This window comes from Mesoplodon bidens (assembly GCF_964165515.1).
Source record: "Mesoplodon bidens genome assembly, contig: HAP1_SCAFFOLD_81, whole genome shotgun sequence".
Taxonomy (NCBI): domain Eukaryota; kingdom Metazoa; phylum Chordata; class Mammalia; order Artiodactyla; family Ziphiidae; genus Mesoplodon; species Mesoplodon bidens.
In genome coordinates, this window is record NW_027672552.1 from 1,539,578 (window position 1) to 1,554,809 (window position 15,232).

The following is a 15,232-nucleotide window of genomic DNA, read 5'->3' on the forward strand; positions in this document are numbered from 1 at the left end:
CTCTAAAATTTTTAATTAATTTTTATTGGAGTATAGTTCTTTTACAATGTTGTGTTAGTTTCTTGCTGTACAGCAAAGTGAATCAGTCATACATATACATATATCTGCTCTTTTTTAGATTTCCTTCCCATTTAGGTCACCACAGAGCACTGAGTAGAGTTCCCTGTGATATACAGTAGGTTCTCATTAGTTACCTATTTTATACATAGTAGTTATATATGTCAGTCCCAATCTCCCAATTCATCCCACCCACCCCTTCCCCCCTTGGTAACCGTAAGGTTGTTCTCTACATCTGTGACTCTATTTCTGCTTTGCAAATAAGTTCATCTCTACCATTTTTCTAGATTCCACACATAAATGGTACTATATACAATATTTGTTTTTCTCTGTCTGACTTACTTCACTCTGTATGACAATCTCTAGCTCCAACCACATCTCTGCAAATGGCACTATTTCATTCCTTTTTATGGCTGAGTAATATTCCATTGTATATATGTACCACAGCTTCTTTATCCATTCTTCTGCTGATGGACATTTAGGTTCCTTCCACGTGCTGGCTATTATAAATAGTGCTGCAGTGAACACTGGGGTGCATCCATCCTTTCGAATTATGGTTTTCTCTGGATATATGCCTAAGAGTGGGATTGCTAGGTCATATGGTAGCTCTATCTTTAGTTTTTTAAGGAACCTCCATACTGTTCTCCATAGTGGCTATACCAATTTACAGTTCCACCAGCAGTGTAGGAGGGTTCCCTTTTCTCCACACCCTCTCCAGCATTTATTGTCTGTAGATTTTTTGATGATGGCCATTCTGACTGGTATGAGGTGATACCTCACTGTCATTTTGATTTGCATTTCTCTAATGCTTAGTGATGTTGAGCATCTTTTCATGTGTTTGTTGGCCACCTGTATGTCTTCTTTGGAGAAATGTCTATTTAGGTCTTCCACCCATTTTTTGATTGGGTTGTTTGACTTTTTGATATTGAGCTGAATGAGCTGTTTGTATATTTTGGAGATTAATCCCTTGTCAGTTGCTTTGTTTGCAAATATTTTCTCCCATTCCGAGGGTTGTCTTTTCATTTTGTTTATGGTTTCCTTTGCTGTGCAAAAGCTTTTAAGTTTCATTAGGTCCCATTTATTTATTTTTGTTTTTATTTTCATTACTCTAGGTGGTGGGTCGAAAAAGATCTTGCTGTGGAAAACTGTAAATATTAAATGATTTGGTTCATTCAGTGAATTGTGAGTGTTAATGAATACATTAAACAGTCCACAAAGAGAGAGTCCTTTAAGCATCTGCTGTGTGCTAGGGTTTCCTCTACTAGGCCACAATTAGAAAAATCTGTTTGCTCAAAAAGCACATAGGTCAGTACAGAAGACTAACATAAAACCATCATCAGATGCACTGATAGAAATGTACACAAAGTGCTATGTTTACATTTGATAAAGTCATTTACTATGAGTGCCAAGGGCCTATGGCAGGAAAATGATGTGACCAGAAAACTTTTATAGTAAAGGTGGTATCTGAGAAGAGCATCAAAGAATAAACACGACTTTGTCAGATGAACAAACTGTGAAGAATCTGTATTTGGCATTGGGAACAAAGTGATCACAAAAAGCCCAAGTAATACCATGGTTCCTCTGGAGAGCAAAAGTACTTGGAACTGACTCAACTGTAGCTCACATATGTAAGACAACTGAAGGGGAGCTGGAAAGATGAGCAGATACAAAGCAGCACAGCCTTTTACAACTATGAAGGTTGGGGGCTGCACAATTCCAGGGGGTACCATTCATAATAATGTCAATGTGAATGACACATGCTGGAGTTGTGTACAGCCCTGAGCAAGACCTCTGAGCAGGTACCAAATTAGTAGAGTATTTTTATGCCAAGTGTGTAAGTTAGGATGCTTTTGGTAGCCAAAAATGGAAACCAAATCTGTCTGTCCTCAACTTTAAGAGGATTTTGGAAAAAACATCAGGGCTCATGTAACAGAGGAGAACCCTATGGGGCCTTCCTAGGATAGACCCCTCCCCCATATCCTCTACTTTAGCTCCTCTCTGAAGTACATAGATCACAGTATTTGATGCACATTTCCTGCTTTACAGATGCTAAAATCCCCACCAAATGGAAGGTTAACTACTTACTGACCATGAGCACATAGCCCCCAGGCCTACTGGAGCCAAAGAATTGATGACCTTAACCCCTGGGACACTGTCCTGTAACCGCACCATCAACCAGAGAACTGTGCACAAACTGATCACATACCTTGGGACTCCCCTCCCTCACCTTGCCTTTAAAAACACTTTGCTGAAACCCATCAGGAAAATGAGGCTTTTTGAGTACTAGCTGTCCCGGACTCTTTGTATGGCGCCTTACAATAAAACACTGCACTTTCTTTCACCACAACCCAGTGTCAGTAGATTGGGTTTACTGCATGTGGATGAGTGGACCCAAGATTGCTTCAGTGACACTCACAGTACTGCTATGGGGCTTTTGCACAGCAATGGAAACCATAAACAAGACGAAAAGACAACCCTCAGAATGGGAGAGAATATTTGCAAGTGAAGCAACTGACAAAGGATTCATCTCCAAAATTTGCAAGTAGCTCACGCAGCTCAATATCAAAGAAACAAACAACCCAATCCAAAAATGGGCAGAAGACCTAAATAGACGTTTCTCCAAAGAAGACATACAGATTGCCAACAAACACATGAAAGGATGTTCAGCATCACTAATCATTAGAGAAATGCAAATCAAAACCACAGTGAGGTATCACCTCACACCGGTCAGAATGGCCATCATCAAAAAATCTACAGACAATAAATGCTGGAGAGGGTGTGGAGAAAAGGGAACCTCCTACACTGTTGGTGGGACTGTAAATTGGTATAGCCACTATGGAGAACAGTATGGAGGTTCCTTAAAAAACTAAAAAAGAGAACTACCATACGACCCAGCAATCCCACTACTGGACATATACACTGAGAAAGCCATAATTGAAAAAGAATCACGGACCACAATGTTCATTGCAGGTGTATTTACAATAGCCAGGACATGGAAGCAACCTAAATGTCCATCAACAGATGAAATGGATAAAGAAGATGTGGCACATATATACAATGGAATATTACTCAGCCATAAAAAGAAACGAAATTGAGTTATTTGTAGTGAGGTGGATGGACCTAGAGTCTGTCATACAGAGTGAAGTAAGTCAGAAAGAGAAAAACAAATACTGTATGCTAACACATATACATGGAATCTAAAAAAAAAAAAGGTTCTGATGAACCTAGGAGCAGGACAGGAATACACACAAAGACATAGAGAATGGACTTGAGGACACAAGGAAGGGGGAAGGTTAGGCTGGGACGATGTGAGAGAGTAGCATGGACATATATACACTACCAAACATAAAAAAATAAGAGAGCTAGTGGGAAGCAGCCGCATAGCACAGGGAGATCAGCTGGGTGCTTTGTGACCACCTAGAGGCGTGGAATAGGGAGGGTGGGAGGGAGATGCAAGAGGGAGGGGATATGGGGATATATGTATACATATAGCTGATTCACTTTGTTATACAGCAGAAACTAACACACCATTGTAAAGCAATTATACTCCAATAAAGATGTTATAAAAAAAAGAAAAAGAAAAGAATGGAGGGTTTGTAAAGAAAAGGGAAAAGCCAAAAAGTGCTGGATATAATTGAGGATTTCTGCATTAGAGATTCTGCAGCACTGAAGTACAAGAAAATTGAGTAGGGGGATGAAGATTTAAGAATGTTCAACTTTTTATGAATTTAATTCCTTTCTCCTTTTTTTTAATGAGTAATGGTTAAAATTTGAATTCCTTTATAAATTACTTTTGGGTGATTAACTGTGTTTTTTAAAATGCATCTCTGTACAAAGACTCTCTCTGAAATTTATTACGGTGGCCTAAATAAATTAATACATCTTGAAGGTCTTAGTGGTAAATCACCATGTTTAATTCCAAGAGAATTTAAAAGGTAAAGAAAATTAGTTTCAAAAATATTTTCAACAAGTTGAAATTTATGAAAAAATTGAAAGATGAGCAGCTATGGGCATACCACCTTATTTTAGCTGATGAACTAATGAATATAGACTTCACACATTTTCAAAGTACTGAACTGCCTTTTCTTCTGTAGCAATCCTCAACCTATACCAGGTTAAAAAACCTAATAATCTTAAATCATGATTTCTTCCCTAAAATCCCCTTTCTACTCATTTATAAATCCTCCTTAACATTATTTTTTTCCTACTGTATTTCTTAGCATTGATTATTTCATGTATTTGATGTACAAATGTACTGAACACTTACAATATGTACAAGATACTTTTTTTTAAAGCTACATGTTAGTTGACTCCTTTGTGCTTGGCACTGGAAGATACACTGTTGGAAGATTCAGCCCCTGCACTCAATTTTCTCACAGGTTAAAGAAGATTCAGACAAGTAAATCCACAATTCAACACTCTGTTATAAAAGATATGAGAAAGGGTTGCCCAGGGGGTTTTGATTGTAAAGAGCAGGAGAAACTATCTTTTCCTGGGTATGGGAGGATTCCTAGAGGAGATGTTACCTGAGAAAAGGAAGATGAAAAGAAATTGCCAGGTGAATAAGGGATATTTTCTAGCTTTTATTTCTCTTCAATTCTCACACAAAAAGAAAAACTCAAAAAATAAATGAAGGTATATGACTCTCAGAGCTCCTTAGGCTCTTTGGTATCTATATTTGTAGCTGGAGATACATGTGCCACAATTATGTTCTAAGTTAAGGGAGTCTGCGTGTCGTGCATCAAGCATGTAGCACAAGCTCATGTTAATAAAAATAGCCAGTCAGGCATAATCAAGGTAGAAAAGCAACAACTCACTACATATTCACTGATAACTTTCCTGTAGTCCCCTCTCCTGTGTTCCTTTCACCCACCCAAATGTTTTGGTGTGTAAGCTTTCCTCTCAAGACAATGGAGTCCACAGCATGGCCATCACAAGTTTGAGTGTTGAACAATAGGTGAGATCCCTAGTGAATAATTATACCCAGTTGGAGAAGACTAAACAGTACTTCGAGCCAGGTGAGAGAAATAGCGTTTGGCTTATCTGCTCTGAAATAATATCTGAAAGACTCAATCCATAAAGTTTCCATATGGTTGAAAGCAAGTTGAAGAGTGAACCCTGGGGTGGGGGGGTGGGGTGGCGGCGGTGGCGGTGGCGGTGGCGGTGGCGGTGGTGGTGTGTGTGTGTGTGTGTTTTGATTCATCAAATGTTAGGGAGAAACATTTTATGATAGAAAGAGCACTGGCCCCAGAGGCATGGGTTTAAAGTTCTATATCTGTCACTCTCTTGCCAGGAGGCTTTTTTAAAAGCTCATTTAATGACTCAGTTAATGCTTTTTTACATTTGAAAAAGAATGAGGCTTTTTCCAACTTTAAAGTTTGATGATTTTATGGTCACTTTTAGTTGCAGCTTTTTAAGACTCCCCATCTAAATAAACTCTTAGGCTCCATGACGTGTGCCCAACCTAGACATCCCGAAGGGCCTTTGAAATCCTGGCCTGCTTTCAGCCAACTTTATCATTTATATCAGCTGATTTGTTACTTGATAAAAATGTTCAGGATAATGCAGTCACTTTTTTAAATGCTGTAGAAAAGAACACTTCAGAAACAGATTAGAACAGCCATGATAATGGACCAGAGTCCTGAGCCATTGAGCTGAGAATTCTATCTCCCCCTGCATGAGAGAGGCAGGTCGTTACCCTCTACAGCATCTGAAGTTGGGGATTTGCTTCCTACCCCCCTAACTCTGGCTAACAGCTTCCTATCAGCTTACCATCTGTGAATGAATCTGGACCTGCAGATTTATAGTCTCAGTTGGTACCGTGTCTTAGGATGTAGAGGACAGCTTGCTTATTATTCCCTAATGCTGCTTCTTCTCAATCTTAAGAGCTAACTCAAGATTTAGTGAATAATCTATACACACGTTACATGAGCTACTCAGATTCCCTCCCACATCGTGTCTTCCAGACTGAGGAGTTCTTCCAACTGCCTATTCTCAAACCCCTAACCTCACCCTCACCCTCAGCTGAGGACCTGCTTCCTCAGTTGCAATGGAAGGGGGAGGCTTCTGGAAGCCTTCCAGTGCCAAAGGATGCAGGGGAGACGGGTTTGTGCTCTGGTCCAGGAGGATCCCACATGCCGTGGATCGGCTGGGCCCTTGAGCCATGGCTGCTGAGCCTGCACGTCTGGAGCCTGTGCTCCGCGGCGGGAGAGGCCACAACAGTGGGAGGCCCGCGTATAGCAGAAAACAAAAACAAAAAGAAAAACAAAAACAAGAAAGTATTGGGGCAGTAAGACAGGCAGTGGACATGAACAGGCCCTTCATATAAAAACAGAAAGACACCAGTCTGAAAAGACCACAGAATGAAGGACTCCCAATTACGTGACATTCTGGAAAGGGCAAAAATACACAGACAGTAACAAGACCAGCAGCTGTCGGGGGCTTGGGGGCACTCGGCGGGTGAACAGGTGGCCTCCAGGGATGTTTCGGGCAGTGAAATGGTCCTGGGTGGCACTGCAGTGGTGGCTGCAGGTCATCACACCTGTCCAAACCTGAACAGTAGGACACAGAGAGTGAGCCTTAATATAAACTACAGACTCCAGGGGAGAATTAGGTGTCAGTGCGGATCCATCACTGAGATGACGCGCCACACAGGCGAGACATGTTACCGAGGGAGGGAACCCAGAGGGACGGGCGTAGGGAACTGCTGTCTGCTCGACTCTCCTGGAACCCTAAAACTGCTCTAAACACTGTCTACCAATTAAAAAGAAGAAACAGCTTCTAAGCACGTGAAAATACTCTCAACCTCATTCACGAGTCAGAAAGCCCCAAGGGAACGTCCATACTGCTTACCGGGGCCTAGGATGAGCGGGAACACGCCGCGGCCTCGCCCCTTCCTGTCGGGCATCACGCTGGAGCCCAGAGTCCCCCTGACTTGACCCACCGCACCCCACCCCACGTTTCATGCCGTCCACAGTCTCTACACATGACATCTTTTGATCAGATGACTCACTGTCCCAATTACAAGGTTTCAGGGTCTGCCTGCCTTCACGTCCCGCTCTTCCTGACGGGAGGCCCACATCCTAAGGAGGGAGGTCCTTACCAGCACCTCAGGAGCCTCATCCAGTCCACCTCACGCTGCTCTGAGAGCCTCGCCAAACTCTGCAGCTACCCAAGTCCTGGTCACTTCAGGGCCGTCCCCCTTCCCGGAGTCACTGAGCCACGTGCTCTGACAATGCATTTAAAACCAGGCTCTCGGACTTCCCTGGTGGCACACTGGTTAAGAATCCACCTGCCAATGGTGGGCACACGGGTTGGAACCCTGGTCCGGGAACATCCCACGTGCTGCGGAGCAACTAAGCTCGTGCGCCACAACTACTGAGCCTGCGCTCTAGAGCCCGCGCGCCACAACTACTGAGCCCGGGACCCGCAACTACTGAAGCCCGCATGCCTAGAAGCCATGCTCCGCAATAAGAGAAGCCACCGCAATGAGAAGCCCGCTCACCGCCACGAAGAGTAGCGCCCGCTCGCCGCAACTAGAGAACAAAGCCCGCGCGCAGCAACAGAGACCCAACACAGCCAAAACTGAATAAGTTAAATAGTAAACAAATAAAAAATTTAAATGAATAAATAAATAAATAAATAAATAAAAGCAGGCTCTGCTTTGTCAGCACTCTGGAGTTCCCTACGTATCGACGGGCAGGATTCCCGTCCTCTCCTGTAATTACGTCTGTGAAGTGCCTTTCCCGAGGAGAACAGAAGCTCCTGGAAGCAGGGAATTGCTTCTGAAGATCACATGCACAACCTGAAGACATTTGATGTTTATGTCAAAGATAAAAGACACAACACTAGATGGTGTGAAGGGTCCTCGAGGCCAAGAGCCAGGCAAGCAGGACACTTCCTCTGGGGACCCTTCCATCAGCAGAGCAGAAAATGTCCGTGGCCAGAACTGGCACTCAATTCGCTTTGAGCTGAGAAGCACCCATGTAATTACATAGGCTCCCCAAAGAGTAATTACTCCCACATTTAAGAAAGGAGATGGCTTTTCAGGCAGGGAAGGCAAGTACAGTCTTCCCAGCTGGCTGGACTGTGTGTGCTGATGGTCACGATGGAGCTGGGCCCCAGAGCTCTGCTCTCCCCTCAAACCCCCAACCTCACCCTCACCCTCAGCTGAGGAGCTGCTTCCCTGAGAACAGAGAAGCCATCGGAGGGCTTCCCCACCTGCAACCCAGCTCTGCCATCCCCTCCCCACTCCAGGACCCTGGCCAGCAGCTCTCCCCTCCCCCACACGCATCTACTGGATCATTCCCACTGTTATTTCTCCCATCACAACACAACACAACACAACACAACATCCTCCCCGGACCTCAGCTCCTACCCCAGCTACTGTCCAGTTTCTATTTTCCCCGTCACAGCAAAATGTCTTGAAAAAGTTGGGACCAGAACAAACCCAGTTCTCCCACTCCTCTCTCCTAAGCCTCTCCGATCAGGATTTCACCTCACAGATCCATCCAAACGCATCATTGGCGAGGTACGACCTCCCCCCAGTGCTGGGCTCGATGGTTAATGGCTCCGCGGAACGGCAACCTCGTTTGTCCAGTCACCCAGGGAACCTCTAAAGTGCTTCCCACATGCAGACAAAACGCTGTGATTAATATTTTAGGAGAAATACTCAGCGTGGAGAATACACTTGAGCTGCTGGAGGAAAGAGGTAGCGGCACAGAAAAAAAGTTTCTGTAACTACAGGAATGAACAGATAAGCTGTTTTAATGGTAGCAAGTATGGGATGAAGGAGAACGAATAAAAACCATTTAGAAGACGACATTAACAAGCCTCACACTACAACGTGGTAACAGAGGATGGAGAAGGACTTTAGAAGGAACTCATTTTTCTGGGTAGGTGACAGGCTGGATGATGCAACCATGAGCCGCCAGGGACAACAGCTCAAGGCAAGGGGCAGGGGGGCTGTAAATAATCATTTCTGGATCTACTGGATCTAGTAATCCGAGGTGCCCTTTGGACAAACTCCATAGAGATGCTGGCAAGTGGCTGGACAGAGGCATCTATCTGGTCCAGGTGGGAGAACTGACAAGAGTTGGAGGTGAAAAGCACCAGAGGGTGAGATCAGACGGGGTGAAGAGTCATGGACCAAGGGTGAAAAGACAACACACAAAGTGGGCGGAGGAAAGAATCAGTCAGGAAGACAGCAAGGAGAGATCTGTCACAGAAACCCACATAGCAGACTCTGCAGATGGCAAGGCGACAGTGGTCTGAGGTGACGACTGGCAAATCTCCACTGCTTTGTATGCTGGATGCCAGGTCACCTCAACCGGATCAGGTTCCGTGGAGGGGCAGAACCAAGACCGCAGGCTGCATGATACAATTCAGCTGGGAAACAAGGAATCTTTGCCAGAGACCTCACTGCATGGTGTGTAACGCGAACCTCTGAGATTGTAAGAGACAAAGAGCGAAATTTACTGCAAGGGTGACAAGGCTGTTCTTCCAGATGATCCTCATTGCATCCCTCGACTGAGCACTGAAAACAATGTACCTATGTGACAACGGTGTTCTACTGAACCGACAAGTTATATGCACTGAGTGCTCCCTGGACAGCACGCTCTCGGCTTACAGGAAGCACAAGGAAGGCACCAATGTCAACACGTTAGGGGCTGTCGCTCAGGAAGGCTCACGGCCTACAGCGGGATCCTCAGGGAAACCTTTTAACGCCCAAGAACAAAAGTGCTTCGGCAGGACCATGTAAGTCGAGCAAGGGATGGTGTTTTGCCACCAATGTCAAGAACACGAGGCTTGTACTGTGGCTCTAAGAGGATCGTGGGATCTACACGTAGGACTTGCCAGAAACACTTGGTGCTGACCTGCTCCTCTACGCTTTGTCTAACCACATCTTTTACCTACTCCTACTTTCCCATTTTAACTTTTGAACTATTCGCCTCCCAAGGTGTTATCACAAAGGAACAGCAGCAGATAAATACGAAAACAGCAAAACTCACCAGAGGCTGATTCATTTTCCGCTGCTCTTGGAACAACGTGCAGGACTGTGACAGTGGAGGCGGACCTGGAGAAGGAAAACGCAGGCAGTGAAGCTACGACTGAAGCGGCTCGGGGTGCACAAGCACCCGCCCCGCGCTCCACAGGAGACACCTGTGGGAGACCCGTCCTTTCACCTTCAGAAGGGCCTGTGAGAATAAGGAGGGAGCAACCACCCTCAGGTCTGTAACTCCCACGTGACTGTAGTACCTAAGGGGATACTTTATTTTTCCGTAGCGAGTGTACATTGAATCCTATTAAAATAAACCTCCGTCATTAAATATGAAATTTAAAAACGCTTATAGTTTATCTCTCCCAAGTCTGTTAACAACTTAGATCAGAACATCCACAGGATACCCAGAATAAAGGGACACACTCAGGTGCCTTTCAGTCTTGCAATGATTTGTACAAACTTTACAAACTTACGTGCGACGCTCAAAAACATCTTTTATTAAAACTGACTTTAAGTGGACAGAACACCTGCCCTAGGAGTCTGGAGTCCTATGAGCGACCCCACGTGCACACCCGGTGAGGATCTAGGACAAGTCATCTCCCTCCTCAGGCCCCATCGCTTCCTTCCTCACCCGAGGCAGCAGGACAGCAGCCCTGCAGACTCATCCTGCACCGATTACACTGGGCGACTCCACAGGGCACAACCCAGGGGGGCGGCGGACGCTTACATTAGACAACCAAGGTGCTGACGCGCCTTGAGACACACGTGCGAGATGCCGAGACGGCGACAGGAGGGGGAGGAGGAGGATCGGGGTTGGACGGAGGGGAGGACGCGGCACGTCCCGGCCGAGCCTGTGGACCCTGCTCCCCCAGGACACCCGGAGCTCACAAGTCCCAGGGGAGCCCCATCCGGAGCAGCCAGCCCTGTCCTCCAGCCCGGCCCCTCCACCTCCGGGAAGCGGTTAAACCCTCCCGGTGGCTCTACTGCGGGCCCTGGGGCGGGCAAAGCCAAGCCCCGGGGCGGGCCAAGCCCCGCTCTCCAAGCCCCGCTCTCCCAAGCCCTGCTCTCCAAGGGCCGCAGGCTCCACAACCGCCTGCAGGCCTGCAGACGCCAACACCTACCCCGTGGGCACTCGCTCACCGGCCCCGGGCTCCCGAGGCTCCGGTCCGGGGGCTGCTCCTCGGGCGCGCTCCTCTCTCGGGGTCTCTATTTTTAAAATATTTATAAGTAACCCATTTTGTAGAAAACACCTATCTTTCATCATAAGAATTATGACACTTTATACTTTCATTCCAGCCTAACTTTTATACTCTATTTTCTACCATTTGGCAACTTATACCCTACGCTCTAGTCAAACAAATATCTCCTTTACAATCACTGAAATATACTGTGTTGGTTCTCAAGTCCAGGATGTTCCTTCTGCCTGGTATGCCCCTGACCTTCTCTCCACGTGGAACATACCTACTGACATTCAAAACCTAATTCCAAGACCCCCTCATTGTTGGCATTCTCTTTAATATCCCCTAGAAGGGTTACTGACTCCGAGTTCTATTTTACAAATTTATATTTTTATGATTTATTTAATAGCCTATCTCTATTCGATTGTAATGAGTTGTTCATGCATCTCTCACACTCTCTTTTGAGTTCCTCTGGCCTTTATTTTTTCTTTTATCTCTTACCCATAAGCACAGTGCTTGCCCCATAGTACGTGCTCAACGTGTTGGCTGAGTGAAAAAAGACACCTTTTAGCTCTAATCATTTGTGAAATTTCATTTAAAATGACAGCAGATCACCCTTTGTTTCCTAACTTAATTTCTAGTACTATAGAATGTACACTCAGAACACGGTCAGTGGCCTACAGGAACAGTGTTCTCACTGGACTGCCTGCATATAGTCAACCCCCTTATAACTTTCTCTGGCATACAACTGCCAGACATGTTATTAAGAAAAAAAAAACAAAAAAAGATGTACCAACCGCTCACCTATTAGAAAACTTCCAGAAGCTCTCCATTCCTTATGGTATCTTTTCTACTTGATTTTTCAAATACCTCTGTCTTACTTAATCTATTCAGAACTGCCTTTTCTACCTTTGGCTTTCATTTTCAATTTCATTCATATCATTATCTGCACTTACCCATAGAACCTAAGCATATTTCAGTGTCTTATGCAAGTTTCCTCACTAGAGGTCAAAGGGGCAAGGACTATTGTGATAAAATATTAAATAAATAGACGATAGAACTTTGTTCTATTCGTCTGGGAAAATTACTACCTGAAACAAAATAATTCTGGAAACTGAAGGGATCAGACCAGTCAGCTTTGTTTACTTCAGACTCAAATCAATGTCTTGTCCTTACCTGAGCTCTGGTTACATTTAGAAAAAAGTACTGTAAATACAGTGAATGAGCAAGGCCACTATCTGAGACATGTCTGGGTCCTTAGTATAGTAACTGGGGGAATGGTAAGCGTTGGTCAATGTTTGCTGATTGATGACTCAATAGATCTGGTTAAGCCTCACCATCAGAATTCCAGATTTTTTAACAAGCTTCTCAGTCTTTTCAACCCAAAGAAAAAACTAAAGAAAACCAGATGACAAGCATTTCAAATTGTAAAATATCCTGGTTGTCAAATTTAAATAGGGATATCCTGTGCAATGGAGAGGCTGGCTGGTGCCAATTTCACATTTTGTTCTCTAGTGTCCGGACGAAGCCTGCTCTGCCAGTGAGCTGACAGGTCGAGAGCACTCCAGCTTCCACAGACACCCGAGAACTTTCTATTTTTCATGGTGTTCCTGCCTTACCTAAGGGAAGGACTGTATTCACAGTGAAAAGAGTTATGATTAATCACCAATAGAGAGATTCTTCCACTTTCTGGGTGCCCACGTTAAAAGTCTGGTATAGTCAACACTCCCTCTAACATAGGTCGTGTATTGAAATGAGAAAACTATCACCTAATATGGCCAGAGAGATGAAGGGACTTGGCCCAGCTGAGCCCAGGAGACACCTCTAATTCAAAACCTCAACCATTAACATAGTGATTGTGATCGAGGAGACTTGCAGCACGTAAGAGATTCAAAAAGCATATTAATCCACCTCCGGCAACACTGCCAGTTTAAAAGAACGATTAACCTTCTCTCCCACTTGATTCAACCTGGCTGTGTATTATACCACTCTAAATGCTGGCAGACTCTATGCTTATGGCTTCCATTAGGTAGCACTTAGTATACACGAAAACTTTCTTCAAGAAGTAATTACTTTTGAAACCATAAACATTTCAGTTGGGAAAAGAGAAAAAGAAAGGAGGTGCAAGTAAAGGGAACTAGGAAAAAATAAGAAAATACCCTCAAATATAAACATGTTGATTCAAAAAATAATTTAAAGGGGATTTAAATGATACTAGGTGAGCATTTATTCTGTTTCTGCTTTAAATAAAGCATTCTGTTCTATTTGTTAGGTGTTGTACTTGTTTAGTATCTAATGTCTGTTAAAAACCTCTCGAAAGAGATGTATTCATGCTGGTATGCTAAGCACCTATCTGGATGAACAGCACAAGCAATGGGAAGTCATGGGGCATAATGGACCTTGCAAAGGCTCTAGAATCCATCTCTTATTTATGGTCTTTGAGACTCAGGCTCCTCCTCTATGTAGTGTTCATAAAACTTAGTGGAGATAGAACACTAGGGACACAGAAGGTCAAAACAGGTATTTACTACGACTTTTCAAATATCTTCCTTTAGGAAAACAAATATATTTTATTTGCAATGAGGCTTTCTTGTGAATTTTATTCTTCTAAAGAAAAATATTTTTAGTGAACAATTCATTCGTTTGCCTCCCTGTGCTACTTTATTGACAATACTCAGGTAGGGGTGGTTTTCTCTCAAGCAGTTAACTCCATGTGATTTGTATTTCAGACCTTCCTAAAAGCATGTTTTCCTGCTCTTTCTTTCCACCCCATCCCAGCTCTACTTAAAATATTGTGATCCTCTATTAAAATGCACAGAACCCTGGGAAAATAAGGAGAAGCAAAATGTTTGTCACTGCCAGCTCTGGTATGCATGTATCAGAGAATAAATTATAACTGATGAAGACAGAAATGGGACCCATATCTGTCTGACTTCAGAAACCAGAAGTGTAGCTACTACAAGCTGATGAATTGGAACTCAGATCAAGGCCTAGAGTGGAGAGGAGTCTTCTGATCAGAAGGGGAAGTAACACAAAGGGCAGCATTTAATTATTTAATAATAAGTAAGAGAATGACTATGGTGTTTTTACAGAACAGGATATAATATTGAAATAAAACCCCCCAAAGTGACACAGAAACATAATGCAATCCTCTTAAGCTACAACCCTTCCTAAACCAAACCATACCATTCTCTTCACACAGCCTGGAAAGTCAAAAGAAAGGGGATACTGATCTGCATCACACTGGCATTAGAAGCAGATCTACTTTTAATGAAGTTTTACTTCATGGACTGAAGTTTCCCCCCCAAAAGGGTAAGCTTTCTTCTCAAGAAACATCACTGTGTAATAATCAAGGAGCCAGGGATGGTGATATTAATTGTTCTAAGTACAGGGATTTGTTTTGCAGAAAAAAGTACCAATCAGAAAGAGAACTGACCAATAATTACTTAACAAAACTGCTTCAGAAGTAGATTTCTAAATCTACTTTTAGATTAATTGATAGTTAGGAAAATCTTACTAAGTTTATTCATTTAGAGGAAATCTGTGCAAGCCTCTGAAACCAAGAGGTATCGTATCAAAAGAGATAAGGTCACTAGACACTTATGTAAGAGCTACTTCTTCCTCAAATGGCCACCATATAGTCATTTCTATTACATTACCAAGAAGTAACAATGCACCTTTAGGAAACTAGTATGAAAGAAAAACATAATAAATTTTTTTGCAGGTGACTCTCTGATCTCATAGGTGTGTGTTAATTTTCCAAAGTTGGGACTGGATCCCGCCTTTACAAAATGCTCCTTGAAATATCACATTGAAAATCTTCTCTTTTACTCCTTACTGTAAACACTGTATATGTTTTTAAGAAGACCAATAAAAAATATGGACTATGGGGCTTCCCTGGTGGCGCAGTGGTTGAGAGTCCGCCTGCCGATGCAGGGGACACGGGTTTGTGCCCCGGTCCAGGAAGATCCCACATGTCACGGAGCGGCTGGGCCCA

At 43.9% G+C, this 15,232-nt stretch overlaps 1 long non-coding RNA gene across 14 annotated transcripts in view; it reads right to left on the reverse strand.

The window, feature by feature from the left end:
* Window positions 1-15,232, reverse strand: part of LOC308610052 — a 1,140,458-nt gene that overhangs the window by 1,090,821 nt on the left and 34,405 nt on the right. For 12 of the 14 annotated variants that reach the window (XR_014014394.1, XR_014014395.1, XR_014014396.1 and 9 more), the window contains exon 2: window positions 10,068-10,132. This is a non-coding gene — a long non-coding RNA (uncharacterized lncRNA). Of the gene's footprint in view, window positions 1-530; window positions 1,203-9,456; window positions 9,502-10,067; window positions 10,133-15,232 lie in introns of those variants that run through there. The other 2 variants (XR_014014406.1, XR_014014407.1) reach the window with 2 other exon arrangements.